The sequence below is a fragment of the Hylobates moloch genome, unplaced genomic scaffold (assembly GCF_009828535.3).
Source record: "Hylobates moloch isolate HMO894 unplaced genomic scaffold, HMol_V3 SCAFFOLD_13, whole genome shotgun sequence".
NCBI classification, from domain to species: domain Eukaryota; kingdom Metazoa; phylum Chordata; class Mammalia; order Primates; family Hylobatidae; genus Hylobates; species Hylobates moloch.
Window position 1 is genome coordinate 73840707 of NW_026652288.1, and position 23475 is coordinate 73864181.

Sequence of the window (23475 nt, forward strand, 5' to 3'; positions counted from 1 at the left end):
TTAAAAACAGTAAATAAATTGCAGACAACTTATGGAATGCATTGAAGATTGCAATCTATAATCAAAAAAGAATCAAATACTTTGACCAAACAGTTACATACCTCATAGAGGTAGACTGTAGTCTATATAAAAGGTTAAAAATTAAAACAAAACATTAATTTTTAAAAATGTAAAAGTAGTTATTTCACCCCAGTTAAAATTGCTTTTATCAAAAAGACTGGCAATGATAGATGCTGGCGAGGATGTGGAGAAAGGGCAACCCTCATACACTGTTGGTGGGAATGTAAATTAGTACCATCAATATGAAGAACAGTAGGAAGGTTCCTCAAAAAAGTATAAACAGAACTGCCATATGATTCAGAATTTTCATTACTGGTATATATTCAAAAAAATAAAATCAATGTAGCAAAGAGATACCTGTGCTCCCTTGTTCTGTGCAGCACTCTTCACAATAGCCAAAATATGGAATCAACCTAAGTTCCCATCAACAGATGAATAGATAACAAAAATATGGTGTATATACAAAAAAGAATATAATTTAGCCAAAAAAGAATGAAATACTGCCATATGTGGCCACACTGGTGGAACTAGTTTGTTCCTGCAAGCAACTGGACTTCAGGCTTCAAGCATCCAGAACTCTGAGGGAATACATTCCTGCTCTTTTAAGAGATCGAGTTATAATTTGTTAAGGGATTCTCAGGAGACAAATCCTCACCTCTATTAACACACTGGGCCTTGAAATATAAGTAATGCCTGTATTTGTTTATGTTCTACTAGTGGTGGAATATAGGTGAAACTAGAACTAATTTTGCTTATTATGTTAAGCAAACTAAGCCAAGCTCCGAAGGATACATATTGTATGTTTTCATTCATACATGGTAGCAAAAAATAGTGGATCCCATGAGAATAGAGAGTTGAGGCCAGGTGCGGTGGCTCACCCCTGTAATCCTAGCACTTTGGGAGGCAGGGGCGGGTGGATCACCTGTGGTCAGGAGTTCGAGAGCAGGATGGCCAACAAGGTGAATTTCCATCTCTACTAAAAATAAAAAAATTAGCTGGGCATGGTGGTTCACACCTGTAATCCCAGCTACTCAGGAGGCTGAGGCAGGAGAATCGCTTGAACTCGGGAGGTGGAGGTTGCAGTGAGCCGAGATTATGCCACTGCACTCCAGCCTGGGTGAAAGAATGAGACCATCTCAAAAAAAAAAAAGAAAATAGAGTTGATTGGTGGTTATCATAGATCAGGAAGTGTAAGAGAGGGAGAATGAAGTGTTGATTAGTGGGTTCAAATACATAGTTTAATAGAAGAAATAAGACCTAGTGTTTTATGGATCAGCAGGTTGATTATTGCTTACAATAACCTACTGTACATTTCAAAATATCTAGAAGAGAATAATTTGAATGTTCCTAGCATAATAAAAAGACAATATTGACTCTGATGGACATCCTAAGCATGCTGATTTGCCCTTTATAAATGATATGAATATATTAAATTATCACATATCCCATGAAACCATATACATTTATCATGCATCAATTAGAAAAATGTAAAACTAGCTCTCTCTCAAATGCATGCTTAAAACATAACATTTAGCTTTGAAATATTACTCCTACTTCAGATCATATAAAATAGGGCCAAAAAAGTGTTGAACTAGAAGTAAACAAAAATAAAGGAATCTGAGTTTTAGACATGAGAGTAATGTTTGATTAAGCTGAATGAATGAGTTAACAACATATTATATATATAATTGTATTAGTCCATTTGCATTGCTAAAAAGGAATACCTGAGGCTTGATAATTTATTTTTTTTAAAGAAATGTTTATCTGGCTCATATTCCTGCAGGCTGTATAAGCATGATGCCAGCATCTGCTTGGCTTCTGGTGAGACCTCTGGAAGCTGCTACTCATGGTGGAAGTGAAGGGAGAGCGTGGGAAATCAAGAGAGAGAGAGAGAAAAAGAGAAAAGTAGGGAAGTCCCAGGCTCCTTTAAATAAGCAGCTCTCCTGTGAACTAATTACCACAGGGAGGGCAGCAAGCCATTCATGAGGGATCCAATTCCATGAATCAAAAACCTCCAACTTTGGGGATCATGTTTCCACATGAGATTGGTGGGGGGGTACAAAATATCCAAACCATATCAATAATAATGTAATTTAAAATATTTTTAATCAATCCTCAGTTCAGAAGTATTCACCTACCTATTAATATGTGGTTGGTATACAAATGTCAGGCAATGGGGACTCAACTATTCTAATGAATCTCGAAACAATGAAAGTGTAAACAACAGGTCAATTAGTAAATGTTTTCAGTCTGCCCAACCTGTAGACGTCATTCCTTCTCTAGTATTGATCCATATACCTTTATATGATCTATTATAATTTTTACTTAATCCCACTGATAAAACTCCCAGGACACTGCAGATTAATAGGCTTGCCACACATTTTCTTTTCTATCAATGGAAATGTTCAAAACGTATCCTCAAGTTGCCTGCTTTATTTCCATCCTACTCTTGGTGAAGGGAATCTATGGTATTCTAATTTTCATAGACCTCAGTGAACACTCACACACTGATTAGGTGTGAAGAAGTAGATGAATAGAGTCCAGGCCACAGTTTGGCCTAATTCGAAGTTTACAGCCAAGACTTTGTGGGTAAAACTTAGCTATATTTCCAGCAATCAATGTGTGTAATTGTAAGACTATGTAAAATATGATTATAATGTATTTTATATGCAGAGGTACAGAGGTATTATGTTCTCTCTAATCTAGTTATACAAACATACATCAAAAGGTATAAAGAAACAAAAAACTTTAAGCAAGGAATTACCTACTTATCTTTCTTCCTCACTGAACACATGAAGCCATTTTCCCCAGCAAAAGGTACAATGAAATTGACCTATGTTTAGTGAGAACAATAATGATAATCTGTTAATCCCATTTTTTTATGAGAAAATAAACTTACATAGTAGTTCTAGGGATTTCAAATCACATTTGGTGATTTTCTCTAAGGTTCTCCATACAATTACAAATACATCTAGTTAAAGTTGAAAAAAAAAGTTAAAATTGCCATATTTTAAAATAATCGATAGTGACAAATTACATAGTTAAGTAAATATTTCTACTGTTGCTATTAATATATTGTCCCTGAAACATATTAGTCTGATTCATCATGGCTTGAGAAGGGATACAGGGTAATAAGTTAAAAGGAAAAAGAAGACACTCCATACAATAAGATTAGACTCAACAATTTATTAATATCCGGTTAGTGTTTCCTACAACTTCAATATTAATGGCTTTCAAATAAGACTACAATAAGACTATTGTGGGTGGGATGTGTTTCTCTATATATGCATATAGATAAGACTGGTGTCAAGTGCTAAAGTATATATACATATTTATTGATATTATTTAATTAATTATTTTTAAATCAAAGTTTCTCCAAAATAGAATCAAAGAATGTGTATAGTACCATGCGGTACTTATTTTTCACCCCAAGGTAGGATACATGAAATTTTTAGTAGACTGATCTGTGAATATCTGCTTAAATAGGTGCAAACGTAGCACACATAACTTTTACTCTTCTTTCAAAAACAGCAATATTAAAGAAAGTTCCTGTGTGGTAATTTTTTTCTATTATTCATCTCATTTAAAATAACATTTTAGTGGCAGGAATTGAATAATTCTCTTTATCACATAAAAATACAGTTGAATTTCAGAAAGCTTGCTGTCAACAAAGTTACCCCAAAATCAATAAAAATAATTTTGTTTTCTTTCATTGTTAACCCAAGAAATATTGGTCCTAAGAGCTTTTGAGAAAGATGTTCCTTTGGTAAATACAATAGGAAAATGTGTGTGTTTGCAGTGTATCAAACTTCCTTTTCAATGTTTTACATTATTGTTCATGTTTGATTGCCATAACGTGTTTAAGAAGTAGATATTCTTGACATTCTTCATTTAAAGATGAAAAAAGTACTTCTTAAATGAGAAACTTCCCCACAATCACACAGCTAGCAATTATACACAGCTGGTTCCAGTAATGGCAGAGTAGCCTGTATCAAATTAATCCTCTTGCAGAAAACATTGCCAATTCTTAGGCAGATATAAAAAAATCCTACTAAAAGTTGCTGAAACATGATCAAAGGCAGCCAAACATTAGAAGGAATTTAACCCTTGAAATAAAGGATTTGCACTGGGTGACATGTTCATTTATTTAGCTTTTCTTCGAGGGTGTAGGAGAAAAAAAAAGTCCATATGGTTCTAAGTTTTTTGTTGTGAGAAAGTCAATCCTGGAAACTTCTTATTTGGTAAACACTGGGATAAGCAAGTTTGAAGAAAACAAGAAGTTTGGTTTTGGATATTTTGGGTGTGAGAAGCCTATGAAACATTAAAGTTGAGATGGAAAGTAGTGAGTCTGAAATATGAGTCTGGATATAGTGGAAATATCATGACTCTAAATTTGAGAGTCATCAGAATAAAAATGGCCTTGAAGGTCATGGAGCTGAAAGAGATAGCCTACAGAGTGAATTAAAATAAGAAAGATACGGAAGCAGAGAGCCCTGAGCCCTGGGCCATGCAATGACTGGGTGGTCAGAAAAATAATAACATTCCAGCAGAAGTGAGTGGGAAGAAACAGCCAGGAAACTAGGAAGAAAGCCAGAAGAGTGTGGTTTCCCAGAAGCAGAAGTGGAGATATTGTTGCAAAAGAGAATTAACAAGTATGCCAATTGATTCCAAGAATATGAACAAATAAGAAAAATAATTTAATCTGACAAAGAAGTCATTGATGACTTTTACATTAATGGGTTTAGGGAGATAATAGGTGTAGAAGCCTGAAAGGAGAAGAATAAATGGTAAAGGACCTACATTCTTCCTAAGAAGGACCATCCTTATATGACCTCATCATAGCCATAAAATTATAGAAGACTCCATTGTCACTCAAATTATGACTGGCACTATTTTTGAACTCTGTCTTGAGCTGAATTTTCTGGTATGCTCAGATTCACAAGTTCATTCACTAGATATTCAGACATAAAAGTTCTACCAAATAATAAACAATTTTCCAGAAAATTAACAAGACCATGTGGGAAAATAATGACGGGATAGAAATAAAATCACCTAGAAGGCTTTAAAACTGCAGAATTCTAGATGTCATCAAGTGAAATTTAACTTTACTTGGCCTGCAAATAGGCAAGCATTGGTAAATTTTAGAGATCACTAGAGAATACATGTAGAATTCATGCTTTGAATCAAGAGTAAGAACCAAAAAAAGGTGGGGGATGAAATGATATTTCTTAAACGCTGTTTCTAGCATTGTACTCGATATTTTATATATCTGTATTCAACTTTACATATGAGAAAATGAAGAACATATTAGAGAGCTTAAGCAAAACTTCTCTAAACCTGAGGGCCTTTGAAGCCCATGAAACTTAAAAATATCTGGTGCCATAATGTCTGTCTTGCGTTTTAACCTTGGTTCACATCTTAGCTTTCATTAGTTCTGTTTATACTAAACTTCACAGCAGTCTTCCTCCTCTTTTTCTGTTTGCCTGAAGCACAGATAAATCCTCTAGTCCATATGCCAGATACACATGTGGTGAAGGCTTTATGAGGAATATTATACTAAAATTAAAATAAACAAACAAAAAATACGGCATTGTATTTGTTCCAAGCTGCTCTCTCTTGGCTGCTGACATTTATTATTTTTTTTAAATTTTCAACTTGAAATACAAAAACAGCCATTTGAAACCAGCTATTCAATTAAATTCTTTTTTTGCGCAAACTCAACATTCATTGTCTTTTAAAATTCAGCTGGTTATGTACAAATGGTTGTTAAAATTAGTCTAAAATCTTAAGCATTTCTTTTTTTTAATTTTCAAACCTTTAGCTATAAGATTGCCCAAATAATACTTCACATAATTCAAAATACAATGTTTAAGACTACTTGGAAACATTGTTTTTATATAATAAATAAATATTTTAAAAGAAAAGACAAAGGGTAAAAAGAAAGCAAGGTGTAGAAAGGAGAGATGTTGAAATGTGAAATATATATTATTAATTCAAATATACCCGCAAGAAGAGTGTAACACATTTAGAGCCAAGCTTTTCAGCAGCCAGTGCAAACAGGAGAATATGATGACTTTGTTTATTTATAGTACACGTAAGATGAAAACAAAGCAGATGTTACATCAAAGAATAACCATGCTTGGTCCTAAGATGAGAGGAATATTTATCCTGCAAACACTTGTAGTGAACACACTGTTATGCAGTAAACAATTTGAATGAAATTCTTATAGTAAGTTCAGCAATGCATTTTATAGGTCTCTTTCTGGTTAAGTAGACTAGTGGCATCAAGCCAAAGAAATTCAATAGTGTGATTATCAGGGAGACTAAAACAATATAGAAAAAAAAAAACTTTTGATTTTTTTTTCTTAATTAAGTTCTAAATTCACTCCTCAGATTACAGCAGTGTGGAATGGTGAAACAGCCATGATTAAATGCCTTTTGTGCCTCAGGTGATATATGGAATATAGAGGCCAACTTATTAATCTGTACTCTGTTAAGTTATGAGAAAAATTAAAGGGATGTTATTAAAAATAACTGAAATGATGTATAATAATACTAGTTTTTCAAAATTATTTTATTATTCCAACTAACATGAGAAAAATTATGACTTAAACATTTTGGGTAATACATATTTAAGAATAATACAAACATGCTTTATATAATTTATTTCTTATCAAGTTAGAATTGAAGAAAAATTACTCTTAAGAAGAAATTATTGTTTGCATACATTGCATTAAGTATTTCTGCCCACATTACAAAGACTGGTTTTCCATACACACACGCAGAGATTGAGAGAGAGAGAGAGAGAGGGACAGACTCATATATTAAATTTTATCATTAGTGCATCTTTTGGATTTTGTTTTGTTTTGTTTTTAGTATGGCTTCAGTTAAGTAATTAATCTAAACATTAAATATTTAAATGTTTCTAAAGATATTAAAATTATCAATACCTAAATATTTACGTATTATTATTCCTTTACACAATGCTTCCTATTACTAACCCCATAGTAGAAAATTAATAAACATTAGAACAAATTGTAAGTATAAAATATTACAGTAATTTTAAACAGCATAATGTAAAATATACTCTAAAACAAATTTAGAATTTCATAAATATTTGAAGATTTTACAAATCCATAAATATGCTATTTGGTAATATTTTATTTAAGTTCTTTTTTTTTTTTGAGACATAGTCTCACTCAGTCACCCAGGCTGGAGTGTATCTGCATGATCTTGGCTCACTGCAGCCTCCGCCTTCCAGGTTCAAATGATTCTTGTGCTTCAGCCTTACAAGTAGCTGAGATTAAAGGCGTGTGCCACCACATGCAGTTAATTTTTGTATTTCTAGTAGAGATAGTGGTTTGCCATGTTGGCCAGGGTGGTCTTGAACTCCTGGCCTCAGTGATCCACCTGCGCTCGCCTCCCAAAGTGCTGGGATTACAGGCGTGAGTCACCATGCCTGACCTATTTAAGTTACTTTTATAGACTCCATGGTATAATTCTGAATTTGATATATAAGAGTACAAAAAATATAATTCAAAAGGGCTCATGGGCCTTGAATAAACAACAGCAGTAGCCAGGCAGTTGTAAACATGGGCTTGGGGTAGTGGTGGCCATAGGGAGAGACTCTTTCTGCTTAATAAAAGGAGAGGAAAAAGTAAAGAGGACTTAACTTGCAACTTGGGTACCAGCTAACCCACAGTAAAATAAAGCACCAAGTAGATTCCTAAAGCCCCTGATTCCAGGACCTAACTCCTGTATGGAATTTCTTTTTTTTTTGGACAGAATCTCCCTCTTTTACCCAGGCTGGAGTGCAGTGGCATGATCTTGGCTCACTGCAACCTCCACCTCCTGGGTTCAAGCAATTCTCCTGCCTCAGCCTCCTGAGTAGCTGAGATTACAGGTGTGTGCCACCACACCCAGCTAATTTTTGTATTTTAGTAGAGGCAGAGTTTCACCATGCTGGCCAAGCTGGACTCAAACTCCTGACCTCAAGCAATCCACCTGCTTCGGCCTCCCAAAGTGCTAGGATTACAGGTGTGAGCCACCATGCCCAGCCCCTGTATGGCATTTTTAGGCCCACCTTTGGCCAGAAGGGAGCCTGCTGCCCTAAGTGGAAATACACAGTCCTGACATGATTCATCACCTGTGGACCAAAGACCCCCTTGGACCTCGAATAACCATCTACAGCATCGAGGCAGTGTCACCATGGGCCTTAGGCAAGACCCAGTACTGTGCTGGCTTCAGGTGTGAAAAAGTGCATTCCCAGCTGGGGTGGTCATGGGGAGAGACTCATTCTGCTTGATGAATGGAGAGGGCAGAGTGAAGTAAAGTTACTCTTAAGTAAAGAGTTAAGTAAAGTTTTCTTGCAACTTGAATACCAACTTAGGCACAGTAAATTAAAATACCAAGCAGATTCCTAAAGTTCCCCATTACAGAACTTAGGTCCTGGATGGCATTTATAGACCCACCTTGAGCCAGAAGGGAAGCCACTTCCCTGAATACAGAGACCCAGGCCTGGCAGGATTCATCACCTGCTGACTTGGACCTTTGAAAAACAACTATAGTAGTCACCATGAATGTAAGACAGTGGTGGACATAGGGAGACACTACCTCAGATTGAGTAAAAGAAAGAGAAGAGCAAAAAGCACTTCGTTTTGCAAGTTGGCTGCCAGATCAGCCACAGTAAAATAAAGCACCAGGTAGATATCTAAAATTCTTGATTCTAAGCCCTAGTTCTAGGGTTTAGAAATCTAGACCTACCTTGGGGAAAGAGGAAACTCATTGCCCTGAAAGGAAAGCCAAAGGCTGACAGGGTTTGCAATTTGCTGTCTAAAGAGCCCTTGGAGATTAAATAAACATCAGCAGTAGACAGGCAATAGTTGATGCAGGCCTTGTGTTAGACTCAGTGCTGTGCTAGCTTCATTTCTGACCAAACACAGTCCCAGTGATGGTGGCTACAGAAATGCATGTGTCACACTACCCCCAATTCCGGGCAGTTCAGCAAAAACAGAAAGACTCCAATTGTTAGGGGGTGGTAGTATCCCAAACTGCAGGATTGACGCCTGTTGGGAGTGAAGGCAGAGGAGGAGCAGGAGCCTGGTATATGGAATTAGCAACTAGGGCAATGAGTGAGGTGGATTTTGTGGGGATGGCTGGATTAAAGGTGATAGAGGTTTTGAATTTTGAGGGAATGTCCCTTCCTAATAGGGGGAGAGGGCATTGGGGCATGACTAGGAACCGATGAGAGAACATGTGACCAGAGAAGGTGCAGGAGAGGGGAGGGGTGGCTCTTGGACATATGGTTTGGCCTCCAACCCCGACTACAGGAGATCCAAAAGGGGAAGTGGTGCCCTAGAATTCCCTTAAAACCGAGAAGGTAGAAATGTGTTAGAACATCCGTCTACTGTTAACGAGACCCTGGGCTCCTGAGCGGTGATGATTTGTGTCGGGAGAGGAGTCCCAAGGCCCGGTCAATCTTTGATGGCCAGACCTAGGAGGTCGGGTGTAGAGCTGGAGGCTGGCCCCACTCCCCTTCGGGAGCCGGGGCAGTCTATGGCCCAGTGGCCAGACAGGTGGCATTTGGGGCATGGCTTGTTGGGGGGCCTGGGATTTGGGCATTGCCGGGCCCAATGTCCTTCCTTACCACACTTGAAACAGGGCCCAGGAGGCTCACGTTTAGGTGGGTGGCTAGATGACGATTTGTAGCCATGCGACCCAGGCATTGGTCGAGAAGAGGCTTGCAAAACTTGGGCTAGCATTTAGTACTTTTGTTTCTTTGCTTTTTCGTCTCGGTTGTGATAAACTTTAAACGCCGTTGCTAGAATTTCGGTCTGGGGGTAAAAGGGCCTCTATCAAGCTTTTTTAATTTGCTCCTAATGTCGGGATAGCTTTGGGCAAAAAAATGGGACGTAAGGAGCTGTCTGCCATCTGGGACTTCAGGATCTATGTTTGTATATTGTTGGAGTGCCTTTGTAAGGCGATCAAGAAAGGCAGGTGGCAAAATGGTCTCAGGAGACAATTCCGTTTCGGGTGTTATAGTCCCAATTAGGCTCCTGCTCAGGCATCGCCTGCGCCCCCAATGGTAGGACTGGGGTTGTTTGATGGACCTAATTTGCATATGCATGAGCCTGTTCCCAGACCCACTGGCATTCTTCAGGGAGAAGGGAATTAGAGAGAATCATATACATGTCATGGAAAGTGAGACTATAGGCTTGAAGGATGTATTGGAATTCTTTGATATAGGAGGCAGAGTTGGAAGTGTGGGAGCCTAAGCGCTTTTTGATTTGGGATAGATTAGCCATGGAAAAGGGAACGTGTACTCGGACGATGCCTTCAACTCCTGCTACTTCTCAAAGTGGGGCAAGGATGGGGTGGTGGGATCTCGAACGAGTGGTGGGAGGGCTGAGCGGCGGAGGGGAGGGAGCTGGAGAGGTTGCGGAGGATGGAGAAGAAAGAGAGAGGTCGCGGGAAGTGGTAAGGGGCGGGGCCACCGCGGCCTGACGGCGGCTGGAGGGTGGGGCTGAGGGTGGTGATATGGCGGAGGTTCGTCAGCGGAGTCAAAGTCTGGGGCCGAAGGAGGAGCTGTGACAAGGAGGTGTTGGAGCTTGCAGTGGAGGCAGAGGTTAGGTTTGCCCCGTAAGAGGAAGAAGCCACGAACATGCGGGATCTCTACCCATTTTCCTGTTCGCTCGCAATAGTTGTAGAGATAGAGCCATAAAGAGGCCATTTGTTTTGGTTGTCTAGGGGATAGGTGGGCCAACAAAATTTAATTAGGCATTTTGGTTTGATGTCTGAGGCGAGGCCAAGGGCCGACAAATTATTTAAGAGACATTGTAGGGAGGAGTCGGCCGGCAGGGATACGGAGCCTCCCATAATGAGAGGAAGGAATAGATGGCGACGAGCTAGGCAGGGCGTCCCCTGCTAGCCGCTTGCCGCGGACTGAGTCAGAGCCTCTGGATCAAAACGGAAGGACTGAGGAAGCTCTGAGAGGCGGGAGGCCATGGGTCACCTGGTACCAGGATTTTAACGAAGGAAGGAGAGGGACCCAGGCCAGAGACGCGAGGAGGAGAGGGAGAAAACTCCGTTCCCTACAGGCTGAGGCAGAAGTGAATGATAGGGGACTACCACCGCCATAAGGGCCTCGCGCAAAATGTGTCCATCAGGGGAGCAGCTAGGGTCTGGCGATTTGCCCGAGAGGTAGGCCCGGGAGGGGAGAACTTACCGAGATGAGGCCGGTGGTGGGCGAAGAGCTCGGCAAACAGGAAAATGTGTGAAGGCTGGCCAGAGGTCTAGACTGAGCCTGGGAAGGGGATTGGGGTTCCACCTAACGGTGGGGAATCCCGATCTGAGTCACGGCACCAAAATGAAGGGTGACAGGCTATTCAGAGATGACACTGGTGGCAGCCAAGAAATCTTTATTGGAGGCTCAGCGTGTGAGAAGACGAAGAGAAGGTGAGAGAGAGAGAGCTGCTGGGGCTGAGTATTTATGTCCTTTAGGGTGATGTGGTGATTGGTGATTGGTCAAAGGGCAGGACCTCGGGGCTAGCAGGAGGTGTTTCCTTTTGATTGGGTGCTTATTTGGTGGGCTGTGCTTGGCGGGTTTAGGGGGCATCAAGTGGAGGGAGAAGAACCCGGAACTGATGCCTAAGATGGCATCTTTGATTTATCCAACAATCATTACCTTTAAATTCCCCTTTTTCAATTTTCTAACATATCTTGGTCATCATATTGTTGAAGTCAAAATATAGAGTTGAATCTCTAAGTTAAAGGTTCTAATTGGGAATCCATCAAATGATTATGTTTGAGAGTTGGAAATATTACCATTTGACTCTCAGTTTCTTATGAAAATTGATCATTATCTATAAATTATTACATATATCAATAATATAAAATATATAAATATATTCTTATTAAAATGAATTTTAATAAGAAACTGAGCATTAACTGGGAATATTTTTATATTATATATTTTTTTCATGGCATGCGGTGTTTAAGGGGTACTGCTGTCTTAATGAAATATAGCATAAACAAGTTTTTCTTACATGTAATAAATTTTATATCTTAAGCAATTTTAGTTATCATAATAAATTATCTTATGCAATTTTAGTTATATTAATAAAAGCCCAAACTCACATGTAATGTTCAATTAAGTAGGTCATTAATAAAGTAATACTGTGTAACTTTTTCTGAAGAAGGAAGACCTAAGGAAAAATATTAGTTTATAAAATTTGAAATGATGTTTATTAACTTTAATGAGTATTTTTATACACCTTGAAAGATTATTCATGTGACTTTTAAATAAGCCAATCCAATTTATTTTTTTGTATCATACCTTTAAATATCTTACCCAGTAAAGAGATACAGAAAATAGATCTGGCCAAATCTTAAGAATTAAAAGTCTCCTTCTGTAAATATAAATATCTTTTTACCTAATTTATTTTAATTGTGTGTTATTTATAGCACGGGGAAAAAATAATACCAGCCCAATTGATTAGGCTTGGGAAGTAAACAAAAAAATGTTATATGTAAAGGTAGATAGAATTGATTGTGTAAAATGGTAGTGAAATTTTCTATTAGTGTGCCAGGGCTGCAACGACAAAATATCAAAGACTGGATGACTTAAAAACCAGAGAGGTATTTTCTCAGAATTCTGGGGCCTAGAAGCACAAAATCAAGGCGTTGGTAGGATTGATTTCTCCTGAGGACTCTTGCTTTGACTTGAAAATGGCCACCTATTCTCTGTGACATTATATGGCCACCCTTTAGTATGTGTGTTGTCTATATCCTAAGTATCGCTTTTTATAAGGACACCAGTCATATTGAATTAGGACCTATACATGTAGCTACATTTTACTTTAATTACCTCATTAATACTCCTATCTCCAAATATAATCCATTCTGAGCTACTGGGGATAAAGACTTCAACAGGTAAGTTTTGGAGGGATACAATTTAGCCAAAACCAAATTCTGAATAAAATTAAGAATGATATGCTGGTGGTAAATGTAGAAATATATGGACCAATCACTTTAAATGTAGTAATTTCCAATAATAAAATAAACACAGACTTTTGTATAAATTAGAATAAAATACACTAGTTAAAAAGACAGTATACTACTTATTTAATATTAAATACGAATTAAGAAAAACTTTAATGCATGATGTATTTATGAGCCATGTAATTACTTACAATGTTGGAAAATGCCTAACAAAGTGAAGTCATGAACAAGAAAAGCTATCTTGAAATGAAAACTTAAGGACTGCAATTTTTTTTGACATTTGATCCAGGAAAAGTATCTCTATAAACTTCAAAACATTTATTTGTTTTTCATGACTACTTTAAATCTATAATCAATAGACTATGAGTTTTGAACAAGTAATGAAACACCTGTCCCTGTCATAGCCAATTTAGGTTGAGGCATCAGGGCAGAGATGGAAGTTGCAGAAGTGGCAGGAGTGGATGATCTCACCTGGGGACTTCGCAGAGAAAGGAGAGAGCTGTGGAGATCAAGGCTCCTGGGAAGTTGTTTGGCATGGTTTGTCCAGAGATAGGACATGCTATAGCAGAAACTTCAGGCCTGGTAATCTACAAAAAAAACAAAATTAAAAATAGAAGGAATGTATGGCTTGCAGTTCTGGGGACTTGAAAATCTAAGATAAAGGCATTAATATATTCAGTGTTCTGGTGAGGACCTGTTTCTCATAGACAGGACCTTCTGTGTCCTCACATGGTAGAAGTGCAAAACAGCCCCCTTTTATAAGGGAATTAATACTATTCGTGAGATCGTCACTCTCATGATCTAATTGACTTCTAGATGTCCTGCCTCTTAATACTATTGCACGGGGGATTAAGTTTCAAGGTAAAAATTTTGAGGGGACACCAACAATTAAGCAATGCCTAAATAGAGCACCCTCCGTTTGTTATTTTAAAGATAATCTCTTCTTAAATAATATGTTTTATTGATTAGTTACAGTAAGAATAGAAGAGAGAATAAAGACATTTTACACAACAATTCTGTTTTGAGTTGTACATGCTTCAGGTTTTTTTGAAAACTAATATTTTATATCATAAATAACAAACGAAAAATTCAGGGTTGTATATAAGCCATGTCTTAGTCCATTTCTGCTGCTATAGCAAAATACCAGAGACTGGGTAACAAATTAATTGGCTCACAGTTCTAGAGTCTGGAAAGTCAAAAATCAAGAGGTCAGCATCTGCTTAGAGCTTTCATGATGCACCTTTCCAAAGGCAAAAGAGAAAACCCACTCCTAAAATCTGTTTTATAAAGGCATTAATTCGCCTCTGAAAGTCTCACCTCATAATAATGTCACAATGACAATTAAATTGCAACATGTGTTTCTAAGGGAAGACTCAAGCCGTAACAATCCATAAGTGGAAAGATAAAAAAATTTTAGAAAAAATAAAAGTGACAAGGGTTAGAATAGTAATAAATGTTGTTAGACTGTAGGTGGAATTTGAATAAAGCATAAGGGATATTCTTAAAAATTTGAGGTGACAGAATTCTCTACTGACCTAAAAGCATAAACCACCTTTGCTTAGCCTCTTGCCTGTTATGATTCAGGCTGTCCCTTTGCAAAACAGACTGATTTGATTGTGACTACTAAATATCATTGCTGTGCATGCAAAATTTTAAGCAATAAGCAATAGCCTCATCTTATATGAAGACTATAGAATAAAAGAAATAATATTAGGAGTTTTGAATTCTTGTACTTACATTTTCTTGTTTAGTCCAGTCGTGGACAGCAACTATTATAGTAACCAAATAGTTCATGTATTAATGATGAGACAAGCAATTCGAGTTTTAATTTGAGAGATTCATTTCCACTGTAGCATATTGAAAGTAGTCACTCATTTTCAAATAGCAGCTGCTGACATCTCAGTAAGAATTTGAAAAATTTTATTTAGAAAGCAATCTGCTTACACATAACTTATGTAAGTTGTTTCCCTCATTCTTCATTGCAGAGGATATCTGCATAAAAAAGGAATACTTATTTCTTCGAAATTCATCTGTGATAGCAGTTTTGCCACCTAAAATGATAATTTTCTCTCTGTGGCATCAAAACCAATAGCTTTGGAAAGACTGAAACTTGCAAAAATGCCTTTATTTTTACACAAATAATATATACTTTCTCGTTATAACTATTTCCAAGATTTTTTGGAAGTAATACTACTTCCATAAACTTATATAGTTATAACACTATAACATGATAGTGTTATAAAATTTCTCAATCATATTAATTTGAAAAAGTTTTATCTTTGCTTATCCTCAACATTTAATTATAATAGTTGGTTCCCATTATAATATAAATTATAACGGGTAATTAAATATGTCATAATTTTAGAAATATAACAGAATATTTGTCATGTATCTCTCTTTTGATCTCATAAACTTTATATGAAAGGTGTTATTTCATTACTGATGAATAAATTAAGGTATTAACATCCATCTACTAATGGAGGTTAAACTTTTACCATCCCATAAAAAATATTAACATCTGCCAGGTATTGCTTCTTTGAACATTTTAAAATTAAAGAAATGTAATAAAAAAGACAAATAATGCAAAAAGCTATAGTCTTTTTTTTTACATTGTTTGCAATTTACTTGGTGAAGGAAACTGTATTCATAGTGTGAAGCACACTTCCTTTAATTAAATATAAGTGTAATGTGTCTTGTTTTCTAGAAGGTTTAGGGTATATGCTATATAAACTGTGCTGTTCTGATAGTCAAGTGTTATCAATATTAAATGATAAAGCTACAGTTCAATAAAAATACTGTATTCAATTTATAATAAAATATTGTGTGCAAGTATAAGCTCAACTAAAATTGTGCTAAAAACAATTAAAAATCAGGACTTGCAAATCATCAAAAGCAATGAAATCTAACACGAATTTCGCATATTACTCTTTCATTTTGTGCAACTTGTTAGGTAATTTTGAAGGAAACTATGATTGTGAATCAAAACACTATTTTTAAAGGTGTCTAATAGAGATATTCTTAAAATCCATAAAGTACATGTGTTACATTAATCACTGAAATTTGTACTTAATGATACTTGAAATAGTGGAATTTTATTATAGTGTCTTTTACACGGAATGACATGAATAATGCTGAGCACAAGGAGCTGGATATAATAGAGCATTTGCTGAATAACTGTGTGGTGTTACAAGCCCCTTGGGGACAGTGACTGATACCAGGGCTACTCTGTAGTTGTTAGAAAGATGCATTTTTTGATTTGGGTAAAGTTTTGTTAAAGTGTTAAATTTGCAACATTATTTTTGTTATAGAGTTAGGATTTGTAAACATATATATTTATAACCTAAATAACAGAGAAAAACTCTCAAAAAGGAAATGATATTTATTCAGGAATAGGCCATTGCAATGAAAATATGCATACCATAGTAAACTATGTGCATATTCAAGAAGGTAAGGGAAGTCAAAATTTTTAAAGAAAAAATGAGGAGGATTGGATTATAATTTCGAGATAATTATCTTTGCCTGCAAAGATCAATAACAAGGATAGTCTAAGGTTGTACTAGAACTTGATCAGTCTAAGGTTGTACTAGAACTTGCTGGGTGGATGATCTTGAAGTACTTTTTGTTTAAGGTGGTAATGGCTTTTGTTTAGGGTTGTGGCTTTTAGAGTCTTTTGTGATAGTTCTTATTGTCAGGCATTTGTGCATCAGAACTCTCTCTTCACTGCCATCTCTGGGTTTATTAATCAATTTTTTTCTCAGCACCAGTGATATGGTTTGGCTCTGTGTCTTGAAGCAAATCTCATGTAGAATTATAATCCCCACCTCTCAGGGGAGGTGCCTGGTGGGGCTTAACTGGATCATGGGGGCAGATTTCCCTATTGCTGTTATCATGATAGTGAGCAACTTTTCATGAGATCTGATGGTTTAAAAGTGTATGGCATTTCCCTTCACTCTCACTCCCACTCCTGCTCTGCCATAATAAAGATGTTCTTGCTTCCCTTTTGCCTCCTGCCATGATTGTAAGTTTCCTGAGGCCTCTCAGTCATGCTTCTGGTACAGCCTATAGAACTGTGAATCAAACCTCTTTTCTTCATGAATTACCCAGTTTCAGGTAGTACTTTATGGCAGTGTGAGAATAAAGTAATACAACCAGTAACTCCTTTTGTTTTCTTTTTTTATTACTTTAAATTTTCATGGGTGTATAGTAGGTGTAAATATTTTAGGGATACATAAAATATTTTGATACAGGTATACAATGTGTAATAATCACATTACGGTAAATGGGTTATGTATGTCCTCAAGCATTTATCCCTTTCTTTGTTACAAACAATCCAGTTATAATTTTCAAGTATTTTAAAATGTACAATAAATTATTGACTGTAGTCACTCACTTGTGCAATCAAATATTAGATCATATTGGTTCTGACTATAGTTTTGTACTCACTAATGATCTCTACCTTCTCACCTCTGACCACCCAGGTACATTCTCTGTGTTTTACCATAAAAATATGTTGAAATTTATCAAATGATTTTCAGCACCAATTGAAATAATCATATAGTGTGTGTAAGTGCTCATTCTGTTGATATAATGTATCACATTGATTGATTCACATATATTGAACAATCCTTGCATTCCTGTGATAAATCCCACTTGGTAATAATGGGTGATCTTTGTAACATGTTGTTGGACTTGGTTTGCTTGTATTTTGTTGAGAATTTTTACATCAATGTTCCTCAGGAATATTGGCATGTAGTTTTCTTCTTTTGTTGTATCTTTGTCTAGTTTTGGTATCAGGATAATACTAGCCTCATAGAATGAGTTTGGAACTACTCTCTCCCCTCCTCTTCTATTTTTCAGAATAGTTTGAGTAGGATTAATATTTATTCTTTTTTTAAATGTTTGGTAAACTTCAGCATTAAAGCCATCAGTTCCTGATCTTTTCTGTGCTGGGAGGTGTCTATTTCCATTTCAATCTTTATCCATTTCTTCTAGGTTCTAGGTTCTCCAGTTTTTTTTGTTTTTTTTTTTTTTTTTTTGACAAATAGTTGTTCAGTATAGTCTCTATTGATTCTTTGAATTTCTGTGGTATTAATTATAATGCCTTCTTTTTCATCCCTGATTTTATGTTTTTGGTCTTCACTGCATTTTTTCTTAATTAGTTTGGCTCAAGGTTTCTCTATTTTGTTTATCTTCTTAGAAAAAAACCTTTTCATTTCACTGATCTTTTGTATTATTTTCTTCATTTCAATTTCATTTATTTCTGCTCTGATCTTTATATGTTTTCTTCTACTGATTTTGAGACTGGTTTGCTCCTGTTGTTCTAAGTCTTTAGGAGGCATTGTTAAAATATTTATTTGATTTTTTTTTTTAACTTTTTTGGTGTAGATGCTTATTGCTATAAACTTTTCTGTTAGTGTTGCTTTGGCTGTATCCCATGTAATTTGGTATGTTACGTTTTTATTTTCATTTGTTTCAAGAATCTTCTAAATTATTTTCTTAATTTCTACATTTACCCACTGCTCATTCAGGACCGTATTGTTTAATTTCCATATGTTTTTATAGTTTCTAAAGTTTCTTTCATTATTGGATTCTAGATTTATTCCACTGTGGTCAGAGAAGACACTGGATTTCATATTTTTTTTGAATTTTTTAAAGCTTTGTTTTATGGCCTTACATACGGTTTTTCTTTGAGAATGATCCACATGCTGAGAAAAAAAAAAATGTATATTCTGCAGTTGTTGGGTGAAATGTTATGTAAATATTTATTTGGTTAATTCATACTATAGTGCTGATTTAGTTTGATGTTTATTTTGTTGATTTACTGTCTGGATTATCTCTACCATGCTGAAAGTTGGGTGTTGAAGTCTCCACCTAGTATTGGGGTCTATACAAATACTATAGTTCTAATAATATCTGCTTTATATATATGTGTGTGTGGCTCCAGTGTGGGGTGCCTACACACACGCACACACATATACACACACAATACATATATTACAATAAAGATACACAATATATAATAATAAATATTCTAATTCAGCAAGAGGAGATAACACTTGTGTATATATACAATAAAGGTCATATACACAAATGTTAATTCCTCTGGCTGAATTGGAATATTTATTATTATGTAATAAACCCATTATCTCTTCTTATATTTTTGTCTTAAAAACTATTTTGTTTGATATAAGTATAGCTACTCCTGCTCTTTGTTGTTTTCCATTGGCATGAAATATCATTTTTTGTCCCTTTGTTTTCATTCTATGTGTGTCTTTATAGGTAATGTGTGCTTCTGGTAGGCAACAGATCATTGGATTTTTAATTTTTATTCTTCAGCCATTCTATTTCTTTTGACCTGAGTGTTTAGTGCATTTACATACAATTTTTTTTATAGATAAAGAAAGCATTACTCCTGCCATTTTGTCATTTTTTTTTTCTAGTGCATTTGTTAACTTCTTTTCAACCTTTTCTTCTTGCCTTTTACTTACGATGATTTTCACTGGTGGTATGTTTTGATTTTTTGTGTTTTATTTTTTGTGCATCTGTTGTATGGTTTTTGGTTTGATGTCACAATGAGGATTGGGATAGAAATGCATCTTTATACTCATAACTTTCTTCACGTCTGTCTCTCTCTCCTACTTATTGGTTTCTTTTGGACTTGCTTCTATTTTCTTCATAAATCTGTTCTTTGAAACAACTTTTACATAACTTCTGAATTAGACAAATTATTACTTTTCTCAACAAAAAACATAGTTTTATGTTTTTTATGATAAATTTTTAAATTAATAACACAGCTTATATTTTTGGTACACTTTCTTTACAAATTAGCATTTTAATTCTTAGTAACCTTAATTTTAAGTAAAAACTGAGGAAGAAAGCAATTTTTAACATTTGTCAAACACCAGTATTTTATAGATAAGAATGATTTTATAATTTTAGAAATATGTTTCTTCATAACATAATTTGTAGAGGTACTAATAGTCTCAAATGCATTTAGTATTTCTATAAAATGTTAAAAGCCAAGGAAAACATTTATTTTCAACAATTTGTTTTGGTTTTTAATATCTTATACATCTTATATGGAAATGATTCAGACATTAATGAAAATTTATCACTTAATTTACCTTAAAAAATACATAGAGTTTCAAATTACATGAAAAGTTTACTTATAAATCTCCAAGTTATTTACATTTACCTAATTTATTTATTTTTACAGTTAACAATTATACCCAGATTATCTATGAAAATTGAGACATTAGACAAATCTAGTCATCATTTCAAGTCATTTCTCTGCTGATCACTTTTATAGCCAGTGATGATCAGTTGTTCATCTACGTAAGAACTCTAAATTTAAAAACAGTTACTTTGCTGATAACTCAGTTTGTACACATATTTTTATTAAACAAATAGTATTAAATTAATATTACATATGAAAGTGTTAAACAAAGATAATTCTATTTTGGGTTTCTAGTTTTATAACCTTAAAATGTCTATCAGAGATAAATACTATCTTATCTGAGCAGTAAATTCAGGCAAACATGTATGCTGACAAATTTGATGACATTTCTGTTTTTATTTTATCAGTAATTTAAAAATCAGCATATTTATCAGAGATTCACTTAAGTCACATAAATTAAAATGCATTGGGGTTAATTAATATATATTTTTATATGAGCATTTATTTACCTAAGCAAATCTGAATCAAATTTCTTAATTATTTCTGACTGATTATACCAGATTTTACCCTGTGGACACAATATACAACATAATACATGCAAATATGTGTAAACATGGCTAAATTCAGATGTACACAAAAATTTTATAGCTTTCATTTGAGGTTTTTAGTCATGAGATAGTAGCGCAAACATAATGGTTTATAAAAAATAGGTGAATCCAAATTACAATTCTGACTAAACGAGACATCTGTTCACATGGCTAATTTTTTTTCTTTTTGCCCTGATGGGTAATCTGATGAAGGCTGTAGATTAAAGTTTTGGGTAAAGCAGTTTGGCTTAAAAATCTCCTTCACATTTTTTCCTCCTTTTTTAGTTTCAAATGAGTTTAAGGTTAAATTTTCAATTTTGATATTTTAGCTAGGACTGGCAGAATTGTATAAGAAAAAACAAAATCTCCAAGTACCCTTGAATTAGTAATAAATCAATTTTTTGTTTGCCAAATAGTTGTTTGACTAGTCAATGCAGTCAGGAAAGCATTTTAGCTTTTTTGTTTTGTTTTATTTTGTTTGTTTTTCTGTGACTTGCATGACAGAAAAAACAAAAGTTTTATGCTGAACACAGATATTTTAATTGTTGCTCTGGGCTTAAGATTTTTACCAGTTTTATCTGAGAAAACTTTTATAAGCATTTCTTTAGTTATTTTTATTTTAGACTATTAACATTTCAATGAACTCTTCTGTCATCCCCACATGATTATTAGCCAGGAAAACCTAAATGTGCCTTTCCAAAAGGTATTTAAGTTGTTACAATTTGGAAAGCCATTGATTTGAAAATGCCTCAAAAACTTTCTTTTTTATTTTTTTATATTGGCTGAAATGCCATGAGCAGTAAGTTTTATCTCAACATCTGGAGAAGAGTTAGCAAATACAAAGTAAGCAGATAAATCAACAACAACAACAAAAAAGAGAAAATTTAGGTTCTACATATTAATTTATAGTTGTAGTCTCTTAATTGGATAGCAAGAACCAAAAAGTTTGGGGAGTTGAAGTGATCCCCAAGATGGTCATTGACCCATAATGTGCACAAGAAAAATATATGTAGCTAACTTGAGTCCCAGAGATCTTTGCATATCTTAATGTTTGAAATTCTCATTACATTTTATATAATTGCTCAAAAGCAAAGAAAATTATATAAACTCTGTCACTGAATTCAGAAGTTTGAACCAGTGTCTAGATGATGGCAACTGTCCTAGTGGCTTTTAAGGAGCAATCCTGGGTCCACCATTTAGAATACTTATTTTTGCTCTTAGATTTCTAGAAAGTAGCTAGGTAAAAGAGCTGAATATTTTGCAGATGCATGCAATCAAATCAAAATGAAACCAAAATCAGAGTGCTCACAAAAATTGTAACCCGGACATAAAGATCAAACAAAATATTAAATTAAGCATGCAAAAAGAAACAAAAGTAAATTCACCAGAAAAGACATGCCTCATAGAATGCAAGTTCTGTAGAAACTAGAGCACTCAAACCAAAAGGACACTTGTCTTTACATAAGAAAGAACTTTCCAGGAAAGGTAAAATATCTTTTATTATCTTAGGAGGAATGTAAGGTCCTTTATTAAAGGTAGCCTTATAATCAAAAGAAATCCTGAACAAAGTTAAAAAAAACTTCTAACAAAAAGAAGTCTTTCCCTGAGAAAAGATTCACCAGGGCAGAAAGGGCAATCTGTGGAAGTGGAGAGCTGTAAGGGCTCATGTGGGTACTGCACCACAGCCCCGTAATTGCTGATTTCTTCTGAATGTGATCTTGCTTCATGGCCTGCTTCTGGACACTATGTTTGTCAATCTAAACAACAAAAAGAAGCTCTCTAAGGTAAGATGAAATATGATTTCATCTTATATTTATTTGGGGATAGGGCATTTCAATAGGAATATGTGTGTCATAGTAAACTATGTGCATAATCAGGAAGGTAAAGGAAGACAAAGATTTTTAACAAAAGAATAAGGAGGATAACAATTGTTTTAGATAAAGAGCTTCAGTGATAGGGATCACTAATAAGTGTGGTGCCAATCTGAGGTTGGACCGGCAGTTGTTGGGCAGATGTCTTTACAGGAGTATTTTTTGGTGTAAGGCTGTGATGGCTTTTGTGCAAGGTGCAGTTTTTGAAATCTTTTATGATAGCTTTTGTTATCAGGTATTTGTGCATGAGAACTCTCTTTTTATTACCTTCCCAGCTCTATTTGTCAGGGACTTTGTTTCTACATTTTTTAAACACAAGCAACTCCATTTGGATTCTGATAACTTTCACAATATGTTACATATCAATAAAAATTTTCATAGTACTCACACCTTACCATTTTTAAAGTTTGAAAAAATCACATGAAAAGTACCAAAACATTTGTGAGGATTTTTCATTAGATATTTGTGGTATTATTATTAAATCTCTAATTTCTAAATTTACTTTCTTCTCCCATTTTGTTCCAGTATAATAAATAAGAATATTAAACTAAAATACATATATTTTATGTTTTATTTGTAAAATATATATATTTTTTTACAAAATTAGCTCTTAATTCTTAATGAAATATAAATGCATGTATATTTCCTTTTACTTTAGTAGGTTTTCCTTTTGTGGTCTTTAACTAAACTGTGAAAAGTTGGATATAAGAAAGCACAGATACATAGAGAAAAATATAATTAATTTTTTGCTTCATGGTCTTGTGATGTAACATGTAAAAAA

General features: G+C 35.0%; 1 long non-coding RNA gene across 1 annotated transcript in view; it reads right to left on the minus strand.

Moving 5' to 3' along the window:
- LOC131381045 (uncharacterized) overlaps positions 1–11453 on the minus strand; it is a 76068-nt gene extending 64615 nt beyond the window's left edge. The window contains exon 1 of the long non-coding RNA XR_009209462.1: positions 11285–11453. This is a non-coding gene — a long non-coding RNA (uncharacterized LOC131381045). The remainder of the gene's footprint in view (positions 1–11284) is intronic.
- Positions 11454–23475: the final 12022 nt, after the last annotated feature.